This window comes from Zonotrichia albicollis, chromosome 10, assembly GCF_047830755.1.
Source record: "Zonotrichia albicollis isolate bZonAlb1 chromosome 10, bZonAlb1.hap1, whole genome shotgun sequence".
Taxonomy (NCBI): domain Eukaryota; kingdom Metazoa; phylum Chordata; class Aves; order Passeriformes; family Passerellidae; genus Zonotrichia; species Zonotrichia albicollis.
The window spans coordinates 3,448,291-3,461,268 of NC_133828.1; positions in this window are offsets into that span (position 1 = coordinate 3,448,291).

The following is a 12,978-nucleotide window of genomic DNA, read 5'->3' on the forward strand; positions in this document are numbered from 1 at the left end:
ATTTGACTTCCCTGGAATCCCTATTATACTGTATTCACTGGCAAATAAGCAAGGGATCTAAAGCTTGATCCAGGGAAAGCCTCCTGTCAGTTAAATGGGTGGCAATCAGTCTTTTTTTTTTTTTTTTTTTTTTTTTTGCTGAACAGAGCTGCTTGCTTGAGTCTAGATAGGTGTTCTCATCAGGATTTTCTAACTGGTCCTTAGAATGTTGGTTTTTTCCTGGGGTTTATTAGCAGTAGGTTAAAAAAAAAAAAAATGAAAATTCATGTCATAGAAGTGAGAACCAGATGAGATGAATAAATACAAAGTATATATCTACAGGGTTGAAATGCTAATGAAATAACTCTGTGGGAACAATTTCTAGGAAATTTTCCTTTATTTTTCTTTATTTTGTAAATTTATTACCTTCTTTTCTTAATTAACACTAACACCATGAATTATAATTTTTATTTTTCTCCCTTGAAAACACCCCTTACACCTGTTATGATTGCCAGTGAAAGACAGAATTTCCAAGAGAGACTGTGCTCTCTAAGTAATTTGGTGTTTGGAGCATTGCAATAGCAAAGCAGAAAAGTTTCTGAGGGGTGCAATGGAACTGCAATCATATATGAACAGTGGACAATAACATCCTTTAATTAGGAACAACAGTATTTTCAAGCTTATACTGCTTCAGTGAAGCTACCATAAACAATAAGCTTTTTTATGGTATAACAATAAAGCCTTTTAATTTCTTGGGTTTTATCTTCTACAAAAAAAAAAAAAAAAAACAAAACAAAACAAAAAAAAACCAACTCTGCTACACATTATAGAGTCACCAAGGAGTTTGCCTCCCTACTGCTGGGCTCACAAATGTGATCCTGAGCAGAAAAGCAAAGCTGGAAGTGGATTTGTGTGGCAACCACGACCCACTGCCATCATTTTCCATAATGCCCTTTGGTAGCACAGGCCATTTGCAAGGGCAGAACTCACAGCCCTGGTCTCCAAGTGATGGTCATCATGTTACAGCCATCATCTGCAAGTATTTGTTGATGCTATTGACTGAACAAAAGGTTTATGAGGCAGAAGATGTATTTTTCTAAATGCTGCTGTGCTACCTATAACCTAATTAACTTTACTTTAGCCAGCTGAGTATACCTGGAAACCAAATATATCATGTGGCAATTAGCTTTCCCTCCTTCTGGCTTGGTACACTTAAGCTGTTTATTGAAAAGGTTAAATATTGATTGAAAATGGATAATAGAACCATATTACAGTTGTATGCTAAATGGCAGAAGTTGCCTGTGAAACATTTCCCAGTTACCCCACAGTAATGCAGTTAGAGAGCAGCAATCTGCTGCTAAAGCACCCAGGCACAAAAAAAAAAAAAAAAAAAAAAAAAAAAAAAAATAAAAAAAATCAAAATCAGGGACAAATATAAATCACCCACAACGCAGCCGTTCTTATCGGCACGCTGAATTCACACAAACACGTTGGGAAGTTCAGTCATTAATTATCACGATGTTGAAATAATATAATAAAAATAATAATTGCTAGTGGAACGATCTGTTGCCTCCCTCCTCCTCCTCCGACGGAGGCTCCTCTCTGTCTCTCCCTTTCTCTCTTGCCATGAGAAGCCACACAGACAAAGTATCAAGTGATCACATAGCATGAACTGCAGCCCCAGGCAAAGCTTGTTATTTTACTTGAAACGGTGATGCATTTAGGACCCAGAAACTGTCAATAATTTTTTCTGACTTCCAGGGGATAAAAATTCCAATTACGGGAACTTTACTGTGAAGCTGCATAGTCCAGCGCCACATATTAATATTACAAAGCATCCTTAGCACCTATCAGCTCAGTTTTATCTGTAGTTTAGATCAAAATTGTGTGGATCTGTGAGATTAAGCTGATTTAGTCTAATTGTTGCTTGTTCTGAGAAGTGGAAAGTGTATCTTGAAAAAAAGCTGGTTGAAGCAGGCTCTGTGGACAGTAACACAATTTGACTTGGCATCCTTCAGCCAGTTGGCTTCAATAAGTCTGAGAATATCCATTCAAGGCCCTTTGGCCATTTTTCTCCCTATATTTTTTTCTAGAAAATATGGGTTTAACTTTCCTAAGTCATCACAGCAAAGACCTTTTCTGAAGCAATGGGTTGGGGAAGTATTTTTTAGGCTCAGTCCCTTCATTTCTGGGATGTGGGAGATGAATTCAAATGTGTAGAGAAGTGTGCAGAAAAAAAAAAAAAATTATCTGTTCTTGTGCTCTACCCCCGGGGAATCACAGTGGAGATTAAAAAATAGACAGGGGAAGCGTGAAAAAATTAACCTTGCAGAGCATGTCCTCAGTGGAGGGCCACGGGGAGGCTCAGTGGCGGGGTGGGATCACAGGAGAAGCCACATGGAAATGCTGGGGAAAAGGAGGTGGAGATGGAGCTCTGCGTTGCCCTGGTGGATTTCTGCTCACCTGCAGAATGTCCTCACCTCGCAGCAGCAACGCACGCCAACATTATTCCTGGTGCTCTCCCACCACGCTCTCCCATCTGTGCCACTCCTGGGGAGTGGGAAAGTGATGATATAACTCGATATAATACCACAATAATGCAACCACACCACAGAGGGTTCCTCCCACTCTGCTCCTCTCCACTTTCTCCTCCATCAGCTGGGGACTGTAGATCTCTGGCTCTCATCTTCATATACATGAAGTCTTATTATTTTTTCTCTTTTTGTTTTTTTTCCCTTCTCCCTTTAAATAACACTGCTGTGCTCACGTGGCATTATTGGTTGTTAATAGCCCAGTGCCAATACATCTCTCAGGGATGGACAGATGCACACACAAGGCTGCACAAGGCGCAGCTAACAAATGTGTTTATTATTGACAGAATAAGAACTGCCACGCTGGAAGATTAAAAGTTGACTGCCTGAGGTTCCCCCCTCCGGTTAACAGTTCACAGCTTTGTTATTTCAGGTCAGAGACAAACTAAGCCTAAAGATGTAAAGCAGAGTCTGAGTGGACAGAGAGGTGAGGCTGCAGCAACGGCAATACAGGATTAGTTCTGCTTGTTGTCTTGCTAGTTTTGTAAAGGCACCCTGGGATGAAATTATGATAAAAATGTTTTTCACAGTATAGTGTTTTTCACAATATAGTGTTTTCTGAAATTCTCATACCCGCTGCCCAGTATTTTTAGGTATAAATATTAAATACATAATTGCACAGTGTTTCCTTCCTCTTAGTAACTGAATTGTTGTAGCTGTGTAGGTGTAAGAGTGTACAAGAAACACAGTTTGTAGGGGTAAACAATACCTCAGCACTATATTTGCTGTTAACCTTCTTCATTTTAGCATGACGTGGGTTGGTTTGTTGCTTGTTTTGTTGTGGCTCCCTGATTTTTCTTTAGATCCAATTTACCTTGGATGCCTTAGGATTATATACAAATGACTCCATATGATTATTGCAACATCTTCTGTTCATTTGGCTCTGTGAAAGTGAATGTTGTGTATGTACAAAAGGTTCCCAAATCAGTAATTACCTGTGGAGGTAAGATTAAAGTGGCTTTTGTTATTTAATATTTCTTTTCCCTGCACTTCCAAATCAAAGTTTAACAGAAATAATAATCAGACGTATCTGTTGGTGTTAGGAAAAAAAAAAACAGAAATCTTTGTAGTGTGAGAGAGAGACAAAATAATGCACCCGTTGTACAGTCAGGTGCTGAAATCCAAATATAAACAGGAAGAGATGAGAGGACATGTAAGATGTATGAGCTGTGATACACAGGTTGGGCTTTTTTGTTTGTTCAGGAAATTATTTTAGCAGTTTTCTTGTATTGTATGGAAACCTTGGCATTTGGGGAGGTACTGAGGTCTGTGCATTTTAATTTTTTACAAGGAGTAGAACAGCTTCAGAACCATCAGAATGGCTCCGCATTTCATTTTTCATACGACCGCTAAAAAGGTGCTTTCACCATGGTTAATTATTAACCTTTCCTTGTGTATAGCAGCATTATCTTAAAAACAAAAACAAAAAAAGAAAAGGAAATGGAATGTTTTTCCTATGTTATCTCCTTGGTTGGTTGGTTTGGGTAATGAGGATCCAAAATGAACCTCCTGCAATTTTATACCTTATCGAGCCTTAACCTCGACGTTGCGCGAAATATTTCGAGAGCCTCCCCGGATCCAGCAGCTATAATGCTGCAGAAATACATCGTGCAACGCGTCCCCTACCTTCCTGCATCCTGCCAAATGAACTGCAGCATTCCAATATGGTGCCACATGTGCATGGAAGCCCGTAGCACTTCTAACAGGTGCTGCCGGAACGCACTCGACAGAGATATCGGCGGGAAGGTCATCTGCGACAGCAAACACCCAAAATATCGGGGCAAGGTTACAGCAAACACCCAAAATATCAGGGCAAGGTTGCCTCTGCACTGCCAGGGGGCTGCAGCACCAAAAATGGGGCTGTGCTATTTTTTTGGAGGGGAAAAATTTGCTTTGGGAGGAAAGTTTGGGGTGAAGATAGTGAGGATGTATGAGGGAGAGCTGGAAAACTTGAGAAGTGATAAAAGGGATTATGACACCTCCAGAAGGGCATCTCTTTGAATTTAACAAAATGAGCTGCTGCTCTGCATCTTCTTGCATGAAAATTTGTTTCTTCCAAGACAACAGAGTTAAAATCATAAAATACCGAAGAAACATAAAATACCGAAGAAGCATAAAATACAGACCATATCCTAACCATAAAGAGTGGTGGAGCTTAGGCTCTTTTATGAGGGCAAAGGTATTTTGTAGGATTATTATTGCATTTTGCACTTATTGCCATGTTTTCAGGGTGGAAAAAACCCCCCAAACACACCCAACAAACATTGCCTCCGTTCAGGCTGGGACTCCGGCAATCTGTCCTCTGCATCGTTCTTGGCCTTTGTCTGACATTTATGGTCTTATGTTTATCATGGTGAGCAGAGACCCAGTTTGCTCCCTCTCCTCTCCTCTCCCCGCCTCTCCTAATGTGGCATCTGAAGCTGTTAAAATTATAATTAACGGGGCTGCATTTCCCTGGGATTGATTCCCACGAAGGGGCTTTAGCAGATTTCCCTGCAAACTGCTACCGTGCAGCCCAACAATGCATGGAGACACTTTATATCTTATTTGTGTTTAAAAGTCAGATATTTTGTTCTGGATAAACTTCAGAAATGCTCTTCAATTCTCAGTGAGGCAAGCATTTCAATTTTCTGCAATATTAGCAGGGGTAACTAATGATGGCTAATTTTTGCCTGTAGTATTTCCCTCAATCTGCTTGTGCACTTTCAGTTACTCTGGCAGCAGCAGCATTTGTACATTTTCTGGTCACTAAACACTCAAGTACAATTGTAAGTGATCAGTTTACAGTTGGCCAACAAAAGAGCTGCGGGAATGTCTACAAGAAAAAGAAATTTGAATAAATATGCATGTGTATAGCCCATATTCTGTGGGCATGATAGAAGGACAGAGGACAACTCAAATATACTTTAGCTATATCAAAATATATTTTGAAAAAGAAGATAATGTATTTATCCTGTTTTAAGAAGGTCCAGATAAATCCAAACCACACTGATTTTGAAAATATATTAACATGTTTTTTCATGCTGAAAGCAAAACCTCTTCATCCATTTTGTCTCTGATTATTATTTCCTTAATTTTTTTAAATTATGTTCAAATTATAGGTTTAGGCAGAGGCAATTTGATTTATACATCAGAATAACACCACCTTATGAACATATTTGAAAGGTGTCTAGTTCAAAGAGAATAATAAGAAGATAGGAAGAGATAGGAAGATAACATTTTAAAAATATACATTTGTTAGACTGGTTGAGAGTCCTTTCACTGATAATACTTCAAAAGTGGGAGGCTTCAATATAATTTGTTAATCTCTCCAACTCCTGGGCTATTCAGAAGTACTGAACATAAATGGCAAGGAAATATTTTTAAATGAAGAGGCAGCTCACTTGTGCCCTTACTAATTAATATTTCCCTTTGAAATTTAATTATTGTCTAGCATTTTGGACAGCGCTGTTTGTGACAGAGTGGCAAGAACAGTTCAAATTAAATCAGAACTCTGTGGAGACAGTTCAGCAGCTCGTGTCACAGGGAAGCTTTCGTTAGAAATCTCACATCCTGCAGAAGATATTTCTCTGTTTTTCTGTGAAGAGGTGTCATCGTTCGTGACACCGCTCTGCAGACATAATGCCACAGAAACAGGGGAATGCACTGTGGGATTTGCATGTTTTATACTGAAATCATCTGAAATGCAGGAAACCTGCCCAGCTCCGTGCCTCGATCAGATCAAATCGACGCGCACTAAAAGGGAAATCCGTCACGTTAAGTATCAAAATATTAAAGGGTGAATTATGGCTTTTGCAGCAGCATCCTCGTGGGGCCCAGGGGGAGAGGGGCAGGGCTGGAGGCTCTGCAGAGTGCTGAGGTGCTCAGATATCCTCCAGGGACATGGAAAAGGCACTTAGGAGCAGCATCTCTCTAGCACAGACAGAGACGCTTCTGCTCAGCACCACCTTCCTGGCGCTGGACACCGCTGGCAGAATTTGGACCCCGAGTTAGCTCATGGCCAGGGGGAGTGATTTCAGTGTCAGTGGTTATTACTCCTCTTTATCAGTGTGCAGAGCATTCCTCTGCCCATCCCTCCCGTCCCTGTCTCAGGACATTAGGAGACACAAACGCGGGCTGCTGCCCCTGCCCCTGCCAGCCATGATCCTGTATGCTGTAAAATGCCTCCTCTCCCCCTCTCTGCCACCTCCAATAGCTCCTGAGTGCAGGGAAGACATCCTGACTGCTTGGACTCGTAAAGGCAGGAGGCAGAATGTTCTCTTTTCATCATCTATTGTTGTGAATTAAAGCCACCACGTCTGATCCTTAGTGTCAAGGCCGTAACCTCGACGGGTAAATCCCTGTAGGTTCACAGAACTGGGGTGCAGCCATGTCTAGCAGGTGGTCCTGCCTTCCTCTCCCACTTCTTGATGCTGATGGCTCTGATTTCCTGCTGAAATTGCAGAAAAAGGTGAAAATTTAGTGCTTTAAGCACTGCAAACATGCACATATGTGTATTAGGGATGAGAGAAATGAATCATAGATTCACAGGATGGTTTGGGTTGGAAGGGATTTGAAATATCTTCTTGTCCCAACGCTGCCATGGGCAGGGACACCTCCCACTATCCCAGGCTGCTCCAAGCCTTGTCCAACCTGAGTTTGGACACTTCCAGGGATCCAGGGGCAGCCACAGCTTCTCTGGGCACTCTGTGCCAGGGCCTGCACACTCTCCCAGCCAGGAATTCCCAATTCCCAATATCCCACCTAACCCTGTCCTCTGGCAGTGGGAAGCCACTCCCCTTATCCTTCATCTGCTCCCACTCCAACAGCTTCATGCCATGAAGCATCAGCAGTTTCAACCTCTCTTATAAAGCAGTGCAATGTTGTAGATGACACTAAATGTGCCAATAATATTTAGAGGTAAATTTTCCCTTACTCTTAGAAGTCAATTGGCTCTGGGTACTTTGAGAGCTTTGGCCAACCATGACACAGGAGCTGGCAGAGCTGAGGTCACCCCAGACCTCCTGATTCTGGCCCATTCCTCCACCTTGGGCACTTCCAGGGATGCAGGGGCAGCCACAGCTTCTCTGGACACCCTGTTCCAGAGCCTCCTCACCCTCCCAGACAGAAATTCCCAATATCCCATCCATCCCTGTCCTCTGGAAGTGGGAAGCCACTCATCTTATCCTTCATCTGTTCCCACTCCAACAGCTTCATGCCATGAAGGATCAGCAGTTTCAACTTCTCTTATAAAGCACTGTTGTAGATGACACTAAATGTGCCAATAATATTTAGAGGTAAATTTTCCCTTACTCTTAGAAGTCAGTTGGCTCTGGGTACTTTGAGAGCTTTGGCCAACCATGACAGAGGAGCTGGCAGAGCTGAGGTCACCCCAGACCTCCTGACTCTGGCCCATTCCTCCACCCACACCAGCAGGGTTTGTTGTCAAATCTCAGTGTCACAAACGAGCTATTCTTTTGGGCTCTAATGCAGAATCTATCTTTGGGTGAATTTCCATGCACTGCTCAAAGAGTTGCAGCCCAGTCAGCACGTTTGGAGTGAAACACAAACTTGTTCCCAGTCTGATGAGGGAATTTCTCTGTGGAAGCCCAGGCCAGAGATTTTGGTGAGTCACCACAAAGTGCTTCTCTCAGCAGCAATAATTCACCCTGAGCCATTGTTTTGGAACACATGGTGCTACAAGAAAATGAGAACCATCATTTTAACTCCATGTATTTTCACTGAGTTAAATTCTGTTGCATGTTTTCAGTCGTGACTCTTGGAAATGTGAGCAAGTTCTGTGTTGGTGCCAATTCAGAGAATCCCATATCTCAATCAACCTGGAAGTACCAAGATATTATTTATCTCTTCAGGGAAAAAAGGTTAAAATAGTTGTGAAACCTTAAATAAAATCAGAATTCAGATTTAACTTAGGAAAACAATCAGGAATCCATGAGCTTACCTAGAGTTAAATAAAACCAGAATTCAGGTTTAATTTGGAGAGACAATTAGAAGTCTATGAGCTTACCTAGAGCTTAAATAAAATCAGAATTCAGATTTAATTTGGAGAAACAATCAGGGATCTGTGAGCTTACCTTGTTTTTGGCTATTTTTTAAGGTTTCTCCTAATAGTACTTTTGCCTTTCAAAAATGTCAGTAAAAGGGCCATAGGAAAAGGTATATAAATAGGGATTTTTTGCAATCTTTCTTATAGTATATTTAGAATTTTGACATAATTTGAAATTTGCTCTTTTTTAATTTATTTCTTTGGGGGTTTTTCCTCTCATCTCTATTGTTGTTTTATGCTTGATGGTTGATTTGCACATAAATTCCTTCTGCTATGTTGAAAGTCACACAGGATCCGGCCCTTAGGGGAAATATTCACAAGAGATTTGGTAAAATATTGGTTTATATTTAACTGATTTTTCCACAGTAGCAAAGAAATACTGTGTCATTATGGTAGCTTTTATTTTCTCTATTATATAATTGATAAAGGTGGGGGGGAAAATAAGATCTTCAAATTTAGCTCATCTAATGAGAAATGTTTCTGAAAATCCTAGAAAACAAGATTTTTAAAAATATGTAAATTAATCATTTTTAAATATATAAATTAGTCAAAACAACATTCTGAAAATAAAAATAGATAAATTCTGCAGTTGTTATCCAACCAGGTGTCTGAATATTTATTCTTGCAGTGACAGAACAGAATTTAGTTGTTGTTGGAAGAAAACAAAAATTAAAAAAAAAAAGGAATAAAGGGAATAAAACTAATGTTAGAATTTGCATTTATAGTATTTCTGGTGCCTTTAGTGTGGGAGGCCTCTGTTTTGGGATCACCTGTGGGCATGGTATTAACACAAAAATATGGTTGAAAAGTGAATACAGAAAAGAGAATATTTCTGTTGTGATTGCTGCTCTGTAATCAGGGATTCAGCTGCTTATTAGAAGATTTATTAGGAACTTTGTGCCACAAGATATCTCAGATAAATGAAGATTTTTCTGAAGCTGAAGGCTACTCAGAAGCATAGACAGGGATTTCCAAATGAACTGCTTTTACAATTAAAAAAAAATGCTACTTTTAATGGAAATTTAAACCTTCTTTCACAATAGGAGTTCTTTTGGAGAGGGGGGAAGTAGAGAAGAAGCTTTAGACAAAAATATCAAAACAAACAAACCACAAAAATCAGGATTCCCTCTTAAATTCATTTTGCAAACATATCTGCGTTGGCTTTTAGCTGGAAAGTAATCTGGCATAGGGAATCCAATAAATGGTGAGTTTCCAGTGGCTTCCACCTGTTCAAGAGTTGCAAGACAGCAGTAGCCTTTTCAAAGCCATTAATAATGCAGAAGGTCAATATCTAAACAGATATATTGAATTACACTCTGTATCATTATAATAGCCAGACTTTTCGTATCACAGGTGATTTTTTTTTCTGCCATTTGACTCTTTCAAGCTAATTAAAATACACAGTTTAGTTTTTTTATAATGTTAAAGACACTATTGTGCTGTTTATCCCAGTGAAATAGATTTTTAAAAAGGACACTACCCACTGCAGAAAAGTATATACAGATTTTTATTAACTTTGCAGCTCCAGTCACTCAACAAAACTCCCCAAACACCAGAAAATCAAAAAAGTTAACCCAAAAGTCTTTCTCAAAGAGTATTTCCACAACAGTGAGAATATTCCACCACAGTAATTGTTTTTTATAAATTTATGTGAGTTTAGAGGTATAAAATGTATAGAAACATTAGGAATTCAGTACTTTAGCTCCGCAGTGATCTGCAATATTTCAATATTACAATCATTTAATTGCTGAGCAGGTTAAAAATAAGGCATTGCATTCATTTGCTGTTATGCATTTCCCCTTATGTTTTAAAATCCATAGTAATATCAAATTCCAAAGCCACGAAAATCTGCTGTCGGCGTCTCCCATTGACATTTTCTGTTTGTGTAGAGGAAAATCAGGTCAAACCAAGCCACTAACAGCATCACAGCCCTGTTTCTGCAAAATATTTTGTCACTACAGAATGTGGTGATTTCGGTGCATGTGTTCCAGTTTTCTGAATTTAGTGATTGATCTCAGGGTGTTTGAGAGCTGAATCTTTGCTGTCTGAGACCTTAAAAAACACAGACTGTAAAGGTTTAATCCAAACCCTGTTGCCTTCACTGGTAATAGATTCAGACCCAGATCACATAAATTGAGTGATTTACGTCAACAGGGAGGGATCCCTGATGGTCTTCAAAATAATAGAGAAGCACAAACCCTAACATTTAAGGAAAAAAATTAAATTAGATTAAATTCTCTTCTACTCAAAACTGCAATTGTACTATGAAGTTCCTTCAAAATCAACTCATTTTCCTTTTCAGCTAACTTATTTGGTTTAATTAGCAGCAAACACTCCATTGATTCTTGTCCAACAAAGGAAAATTCCGTAGTTCAAATCTCTCTTAAGGAAAATCCCATTCATTTAAATATGGGAACTACAGTTGCAAAACGAAGCAATTTTCCTTAACAATTTGCGAGCCAAAAAAGTCCTTATTGGAAGTTAAACTGCCTTTGAGTGGAAGATTATTTTTCCCAAACCATCATGCCTGTTAGCCAGGAATAGACATAGAAATTTCCTTTGGAAACTACCTTCTAAAGGCATAGTGAAAAATCCATGATGATGATGATGATTATTATTATTATTCATAATATTAATATTAATAATAAGAAGGAGCAATTCTGATTTTGCTAAACAGGAAAAATGTTGGACCTAAAAATACACAAGGGCATCAGCTCTGCGATTTTGGGAGGTGGAGAGAGTTGGCAGTAGGGAGGTCAATCAGATACCACAACTTTACGTGAATTCTGTGATTCAGGTCATGGATTAAAATGGATAAAAAGGCTGAAGAGAAGAACTGTTCCTGTTCCTCTGCTCTGCTCAGCCCATCACATGTGTGACATGCAGATCCAAGCCCATGGCTCTCACCAACCGGCCAGCCCGAGTGCAGTATGTGACACTTTCTCAGATTCCCCCTGACACACAGATATTGCCAAAAATATCATGTCTGACTTCACACAAAGCTCCACAGGCACAGAAATATTTATTATAAAACATTTGTCTTCAGAGGAGGATACTGGGCTCCAGGAGAGAGGGGTTTTTATGGTCCAGATTTCCCTGTCAAAGATTACGCCGTCTCACAAAACGTGTGCTGAGCCTCTTTGGCAAAGCCCTTTTCCCTTCATATTTGATGTTTGCTCAGTTTTGTTTGTTTGCTTGGTTTTATTGCTGTCAGTGTTATTTCTGGTGACTACATGACTCAGAGGGACTCGAAATAAAATTAGAGACTTTCACCTCTAGGTCAACAGTTTCATTCTGGCCCAGAATACAGGGACCTATGTAAAATAACTCATTGATCTCACTCCAGTTCCCAGTTGGCAAGTGTGCATATCACAAACTCTATCATTAAAAAGGGCAATAAATTGTCATCCTTTGCAGCAGTCCCAGAAGTGAGCTCAGTGTTTGCATTGGCCTTGCTGCTGCATCACCCCTCCAGGAGGGTTTGTGAGGAGTTGGGGGGTCCTGGAAGTTGGGTTTTCCTTTCCCCTTCCTTTTGGAAAGCAAAACAGGGGCTGGGTTTTGCAGTGCAGCCTCCCAAATGAGAAAGACACCCTTCAGCCAGGTAATCAGATGTCATTTCATAACCATACACTGCTTGCTAGCCAAGGCTTTCTTTCCCTAAGGATGTGACCTTGATCTGCATCATGTTTCTTCTCTCCCCACTAAACACCATTTGTGTTTCTCCCTAATCGCAGGGGTTCCAAATAAATTGCCAAATTCATGGAGGAGAAAGCTGAAGAGACACAAAGAATTGGGCATCTCCGTCTTTAAAATTACCTGTTTGACCTGCTGCTCCCAGAGCCCAGCTCTGAGATAACAGCTCTCTCCCCACACTGAGATCAGAGCCTGGATCTTTTTCTTCAGATGAAACACAGACAAAAAATTGCATCACTGTGATCTCTAGCAGTAACAAACACTCCTGCTTCTACAGAAAGAATGGGGGGCGGGGGGGAACCATTATATATCATTTTTGGCATTATTATTGATCCTAACAGGTGTTTGGAACTGAAGACCCCCATGGTTTACAGGAGTCTGCACAAACCCTCAGTTTAAACTACAACACAGTCGTCACTGGTGCTCACTAAAGAGCTTTCCAACCTTTTTTGTACCTCCCTGGGCACTTGTAATCCTCCATTCTCCAGCCCATCACCAGAGCAGGAGCGTTTAGCTCAGGATCTCAGCAGCACAACTGGGTTAATTTAATTTATTTCATTTATTTCCCCTCCCTCTCCATCCTGCCGGTTCACAGCCACTTTCCCCTCGTGTTTGTGCGTGGCTGTGATGCTGTGCAGGTAGGGCTGAGCTCCCTGTGCTCCCACTGGA